A 7,366-nucleotide genomic window follows, 5' to 3' on the forward strand; every position below is an offset into this window, starting at 1 on the left:
GGTCTGAGCAGATCATTTGCAATTGCAAACGTAATAAAACGGTGGTCCGATAGTCCATGATTTTGAGGAAAAACATTAAGATCCATAACATTTATTCCATGGGACAAAACTAGGCCCAGAGTATGACTGTGGCAGTGAGTAGGTCCGGAGACATGTTGGACAAAACCCACTGAGTCGATGATGGCTCCGAAAGCCTTTTGGAGTGGGTCTGTGGACTTTTCCATGTAAATATTATAGTCACCAAAAATTATAATATTATCTGCTATGACTACAAGGTCCAATAGGAATTCAGGGAACTCAGTGAGGAACGCTGTATATGGCCCAGGAGGCCTGTAAACAGTAGCTATAAAAAGTGATTGAGTAGGCTGCAAAGATTTCAAGACTAGAAGCTCAAAAGACGAAAACGTCGGGTTTTTTGTAAATTGAAATTTGCTATCGTAAATGTTAGCAACACCTCCACATTTGCGGGATGTGCGTGGGATATGGTCACTAGTGTAACCAGGGGGTGAGGCCTCATTTAACACAGTAAATTCATCAGGCTTAAGCCATGTTTCAGTCAGAACAATCACATCAAGATTATGATCAGTGATTAGTTCATTGACTAAAACGGCCTTGGAAGTGAGGGATCTTACATTAAGTAGCCCTATTCTGAGATGTGAGGTATCACAATCTCTTTCAATAATGGCAGGAATGGAGGAGGTCTTTTTCTAGTGAGATTGGCGGTGTTCGCCTAAGCATGTTTAGTTTTCCTCAACCTAGGTCGAGGCACAGACACAGTCTCAATGGGGATAGCTGAGCTGACTACACTGACTGCGCTAGTGGCAGACTCCACTAAGCTGGCAGGATGGCTAACAGCCTGCTGCCTGGCCTGCACCGTATTTCATTGTGGAGCTAAGGGACCCCTATCTATGTTTGTATATAAGATGAGAGCACCCCTCCAGCTAGGATGGAGTCTGTCACTCCTCAACAGGCCAGGCTTGGTCCTGTTTGTGGGTGAGTCCCAAAAATAATTTTATCTACAAATTCTATCTTTTGGGAGGGGCAGAAAACCGTTTTCAACGAGCACTTGAGTTGTGAGACTCTGCTGTAGAGCTCATCCCTCCCCCTAACTGGGAGGGGGCCAGAGACAATTACTCGATGCCGAATCATCTTTCTAGCTGATTTACACGCTGAAGCTATGTTGCGCTTGGTGACCTCTGACTGTTTCATCCTAACGTCTTTGCGTCCGACGTGGATAACAATATCCCTGTACTCTCTACACTCGCCAGTTTTAGCTTTAGCCAGCACCATCTTCAGATTAGCCTTAATGTCGGTAGCCCTGCCCCCTGGTAAACAGTGTATGATCGCTGGATGATTCGTTTTAAGTCTAATACTACAGGCAATGGAGTCGCCAATGACTATGGTTTTCAATTTGTCAGAGCTAATGGTGGGAGGCTTCGGCGTCTCAGGCTCCGTAAGGGGAAGAGGAGAGACCAGAGAAGGCTTAGCCTTAGACTCTGACTCGCTGCTTAATGGGGAGAACCGGTTGAAAGTTTCTGTCGGCTGAATGAGCGACACCAGTTGAGCATTCATAAGGCATTTCCCTCCAGAAGCCATGAGAAATTTGTCCGGTGGCGGGGACCGTGCAAAGGGATTTATACTACTATCTGTACTTACTGGTGGCACAGACACCTTTTCATCCTTTCCTACACTTAAATTACCCTTCCTAACGATTGCGTCAACTATCCTCGCCGTAGGGCGATCGTTCTCCTGTATATTATGAGTACAGCGACTGCAATTAGAAGGCATCATGTTAACGTTACTACTTAGCTTCGGCTGTTGGAGGTCTTGACGAACCATGTCCCATCAACATTGAGATCATCAGAGGAAACCGATGCACCAACTCTGGAACTAACAGGACCATGAACAGCAGCCCCCCAAAGCCATAAGACTGCTAAATTGTTAGTCTGACTAGCTATTGATTAGCTATTTAACTATCTGCATTGACCCTTTATGCACTAACTCTTTTGACTCATCACATACACTGCTGTTAACTGTTTATTATCTATCCTGCTGCCTAGTCGCTTTAACCCTACCCATATGTACATACAGTGCATTTGGAAAGTATTCAGATCACTTGACTTTTTCCACTTTGTTACATTACAACCTTATTCTAAAATGGATTGAATAGTTTTTTCCCCATCATCAATCTTCACGCAATATCACATAATGACAAATAAAAAACAGGTTGTCTTCTTGGGTATGAAGCTACAAGCTTGGCAAACCTGTATTTGGGGAGTTTCTCCCATTCTTCTCTGGAGATCCTCTCAAGCTCTGTCAGGTTGGATGGGGTGCATCGCTGCACAGCTATTTTCAGGTCTCTCCAGGGAGTTAGATTGGGTTCAAGTCCGGGGTCTGGCTGGGCCACTCGAGGACATTCAGAGACTTGTCCCAAAGCCACTCCAGCGCTGTCTTGGCTGTGTGCTTAGTGTCCTGTTGGAAACTTTGCTCCAGTCTGAGGTTCTGAGCGCTCTGGAGCAGGTTTTCATCTGCACTTTGCCCCATTCATCTTTGCCACAATCCTGACTAGTCTCGCAGTTCCTGCCACTGAAAAACATCAACACAGCATGATGATGCCACCACCTTGCTTCACCATAGGTATTGTCCAGGTTTCCTCCACACATGACGCTTGGCATTCAGGCCAAAGACTTCAATCTTCGTTTCATCAAACCAGAGAATATTGTTTATCGTGGTCTGAGAGTCCTTTAGGTGCCTTTTGGCAAACTCCAAGCGGGATGTCATGTGTCTTTTACTGAGGAGTGGCTTCCGTCTGAAACCCTACCCGTTGTCCTTCTGGAGGTTTTCCCATCTCCACAGAGGAACTCTGTAGCTCTGTCAGAGTGACCTCGGGTTCTTGGTCACCTCCCTGACCAAGGTCCACACTGTATTGTTAGGGGATCTAAAAAAAAACACGGTCAGTCAGTGGGAAATATAATCTAGGGCAATATCGGTAGAAATGTTACAAATAGGGAGGTTCAGGACCCTCGTAAGACATCATAGTAAACTGAACAAAAATATAAAGGCAACATGCAACGATTTCAAAGATTCTACAGAGTTACAGTTTCTATAAGAAAATCAGTCAATGGAAATACAGTATATTAAATTAGGCACTAATCTATGGATTTCACATGACTGGGAATACAGATATGTATCTGTTAGTAAAAAAAAAATTAAGTAGGGGCATGGATCAGAAAACCAGTCACCATTTGCCTCATGCTGTACAACACATCTCCTTTACATAAAGTTGATCAGGCTGTTGATTGTGGCTTGTGGAATGTTGTCCCACTCCCCTTCAATGGCTGTGCGAAATTGCTGGATATTGGAGGGAACTGTGACACGTTAGAGGTTGACCGATTATGATTTGTCAACGCTGATACCGATACAGGTTATTGGAGGAACAAAAAAAGCAACAACACTGAATGGACAATGAACACTTTTATTTTAACTTAATATAATACATAAATAAAATCAATTTAGTCTCAAATAATGAAACATGTTCAATTTGGTTGAAATAATGCAAAAACACAAGAAGAAGAAAGTAAAAGTGTAATATGTGCCATGTAAAAAAGCTAACGTTTAAGTTCCTTGAACATGAGAACATATGAAAGCTGATGTTTCCTTTTCACATGAGTCTTCAATATTCCCAGTTAAGAAGTTTTAGGTTGTAGTTATTATAGGAATTATGACGCGTCGACTATTTCTCTCTATACCATTTGTATTTCATATACCTTTGACTGTTGGATGTTCTTATAGGCACTATAGTATTGCCAGCCTAATCTCATGAGTTGATAGGCTTGAAGTCATAAACAGCGCTGTGCTTCAAGCATTGCTAAGAGCTGCTGGTAAACGCAGTAAAGCACTGTTTGAATGAATGTTTACGAGTGTGCTGCTGCCTACCACCACTCCACTCAGTCAGACTGCTCTATCAAATCATAGACTTAATTATAATAAACCCACAAAAATACAAGCCTTTGGTCATTAATATAGTCAAATCCGGAAACTCCTTTAGAAAACAAAAGTGTATTCTTTCAGTGAAATACGGAACCGTTCCGTATTTTATCGAACGGGTGGCAACCCTAAGTCTCAATATTGCGGTTACATTGCACAACCTTCAATGCTATGTCATAGTTGTGTAAAATTCTGGAAAATTAATTACGGTCTTTGTTAGGAAGAAAAGGTCATCACACAGTTTGCAACGAGCCAGGCGGCCCAAACTGCTGCACATACCCTGACTCTGCTTGCACTGAACACAAGAGAAGTGACACAATTTCCCTTCTTAAAATAAAGTGCTGATGTTAACTGACCTAAGACAGGGAATTTTTACTCTGATTAAATGTCAGGAATTGTGAAAAACTCAGTTTAAATGTATTTGGCTAAGGTGTATGTAAACTTCAGACTTCAACTGTATCTGATGCTACGGAGAGTAATGTTATCTGTTTTAATTACTGCTAATGCTATGTAAGTCTATGTATTTTACACATAGATAATCCATCCACCTGACAAATGTGGCAAATCAAGATGCTGATTAAACAGCATGATCATTACACAGGTGCACCTTGTGCTGGGATCAATAAAAGGCCACTCTAAAATGTGCAGTTTTGTCACACAACACAATGCCACAGTTATCTCAAGTTTTGATGGAGTGTGTAATTGGCATGCTGACTGCAGGAATGTTCACCAGAGCTGTTGCCAGACAATTGTATGTTATTTTCTCCACCATAAGCTGCCTCTAATGTTGTTTTAGAGAAATAAAAATAGTTGTTTTTTGCATGGACATCCTTTGATGTTGCACAATCATACATCTTCTTTAACCCCAAATGTTTACAGATGAAATACAGAGAAATGTTCTTTGTGAATTAATGGGCAAGGCCATTTGACAACTTTGCATTCATGGGCGGCTCCCGTTCTGTAATGTGGGCTGGTCAAGGTTGTTTCCTGGATGAACGTTATATAAGACCAGGCTCACCCTCAGCTGTAGTCAGACTCTACACAGCCAGATCAGACCAAGGATAGCAAACCCAGGATTGTAGACCCAGGACTAACCCAGGACAGCAGTTTCCTCTTGTATCTGACCCATAAGACACCTCGCCTCTCTGCAATATGAAGTACCTGGTTCTGGGACTCTGCACACTGGCCCTGCTGGCCTCCACCATGGCACAGGTAATGTACTTAAACCTAACTCAGTAATAATAGCTGAACATGTTTTAAACTCATTAGCATTCCACTCTTAGCAATGCTCTGCAGGGGGAGAATGAGAAAGAAAGGATGAAAGATGGGGAGAAGTGACTAAGTGCAACTAATGGTGGATAGAGGGCAGGATAGACAGTCAGACTGGCAGACTATATTGACCTGTGGTATAGTAAGCGCTTGGAAAAGCGTAGTGAATAACAACAGTGATCCACTCATTTATACGCTAGCTTCACCTTCATGTTGGTGCTAGCTGGCAGGCTTGTAATGCTAGGTGTCAACAGCCAATCCAGTAGGGTCTGGAAACTATAGCGGGCTTCGATCGATCAATAGCAAAGCGATGCCACGGGAAACACGTGACAAAAGTTCAGCTTTCCCCAACCCTGTTCACTCGCCCTCACGCATGCTTGCATCGCCAACTTCTCTCCCCTTCATTGAAAATGAACGGAGCTCCCTTGTTTCATCACCCCCTAACACGCTAGATTAATTTCTGCCTTTAGGGAAGTACCAAAACACCTTGATAGGGGAGACGCATGCAAGCAGAAGATGACATTTGGCTGGGATGGAAGAAATTATACCACCCCAGCAAATTTCAAAACTGTCCCTAATTCATTTAATTTCAAACACGGGTGAATTAATGCTGAATTAACATGTGGCCTAATGTAAATTATTCCATTTCAACCAACAGAATTCTACAACACCAACAACTGAGCAACATAATTCTACAATGGGATCAACAAATGAAACAAGAAATTCTACAATACGACCAACAACTGACCAAATAAATTCTACAGTACGACCAACAACTGACCAAAAAAATTCTACAATACGACCAACAACTGACCCAAAAAATTCTACAATTGGACAAACAACTGACCTAAAGAATTCTACAATTGGACCAACAACTGCAGAAACAAAAGCCACATGGCCAACCACTCTCACCACACCAGCAGGGGGCAGCCGTGTCTTCAGTTACTCCCTGACTCTACTGTTTGGTTCGACAGCCACTCTGATCCTTCGTTCACTATGGCAATGATCGCCACCTAGACGGCAAGAGTCACATTGACCGCACCATCCTGAGAGCGTGTTGGAAACTGAATGAAGAGCACAGGAGAATGAGCTGTACAGCTTTCTCTTTTCTCTGACAATGTGTTTTTACAATGACCTTGCGGTTTGTGTGTCCTCTGTGTATTTCAAGATGCATAATTAACATACTCTGATTGACAGGGTATATTGCAATGCCTAAAATATATGAATGTTTTGTAATCATTCAAGCTGTGAGTTACTTTGAACAAAATAGCTTTCCAAATTGTGAATGATTTATTTTCTCATAGTACAAATGTTGACCAGTAACCAAATAAAAATCTAATTGCTATGTGACCCAGTTAAATATTTACATATTAATGTATCATGTATTTTATTAAAGGTATTATCTTTTATCACAGTAAATAGGTTTATCTGAATTGGTCTTGCTATTAATCTTAATATCAGTTCCATTGTTGAGCTTTGTAGGGCACTTTAAGGTCAATGTATAAAAAGTTCCTTCAAAGGAAAAATAAATATATTCTAATCTAATTTAAGATAAAGTGATGAATTAACCATGTAAGTATTATCAAAATCTATCACATACAGTGTGACTACACATATCAATTCAGATACAAAAAGGAGCTAAACTAACTATAAAAAGGTGTATCATCTTTAACTATGATAAGGCTTATCATCTTACCAGGCTTTATACCCCAGTGTACAAACATTAGGAACACCTGCTCTTTCCATGATCTACACTACCGGTCAAAAGTTTGAGAACACCTACTCAAGGGTTTTTCTTCATTTTTACAATTTTCTACATTGTGGAATAATAGTGAAGACATCAAAATGGTGAAATAACACATATGGAATCGTGTAGTAGCCAAAAAAGTGATAAACAAATCAAAATATATTTTATATTTGAGAATCTTCAAAGTAGCCAACCTTTCCTGGATGACATCCGTCCAACTTGACACAACTGTGGGCCAGCGTTCCTGTGGAAAGCTTAGGGGATCTTGTCCATGCCCTGACGAATTGTCTGTTCTGAAGGCAAAAGCAGATGCAACTCAATTTTGTACACACAGTGTATTTGTTAATCTACTTCTGCATGGTG

The 7,366-nt window shown here is 41.4% G+C and overlaps 1 long non-coding RNA gene across 1 annotated transcript; it reads left to right on the forward strand.

The window, feature by feature from the left end:
* The first annotated feature begins 5,005 nt into the window (after positions 1-5,005).
* Positions 5,006-6,606, forward strand: LOC110496123. The gene is made up of 2 exons (XR_002469518.2): positions 5,006-5,199; positions 5,915-6,606. It is a non-coding gene; the product is annotated as an uncharacterized LOC110496123 (long non-coding RNA).
* Positions 6,607-7,366: the final 760 nt, after the last annotated feature.

This window comes from Oncorhynchus mykiss, chromosome 18, assembly GCF_013265735.2.
Source record: "Oncorhynchus mykiss isolate Arlee chromosome 18, USDA_OmykA_1.1, whole genome shotgun sequence".
NCBI lineage: Eukaryota > Metazoa > Chordata > Actinopteri > Salmoniformes > Salmonidae > Oncorhynchus > Oncorhynchus mykiss.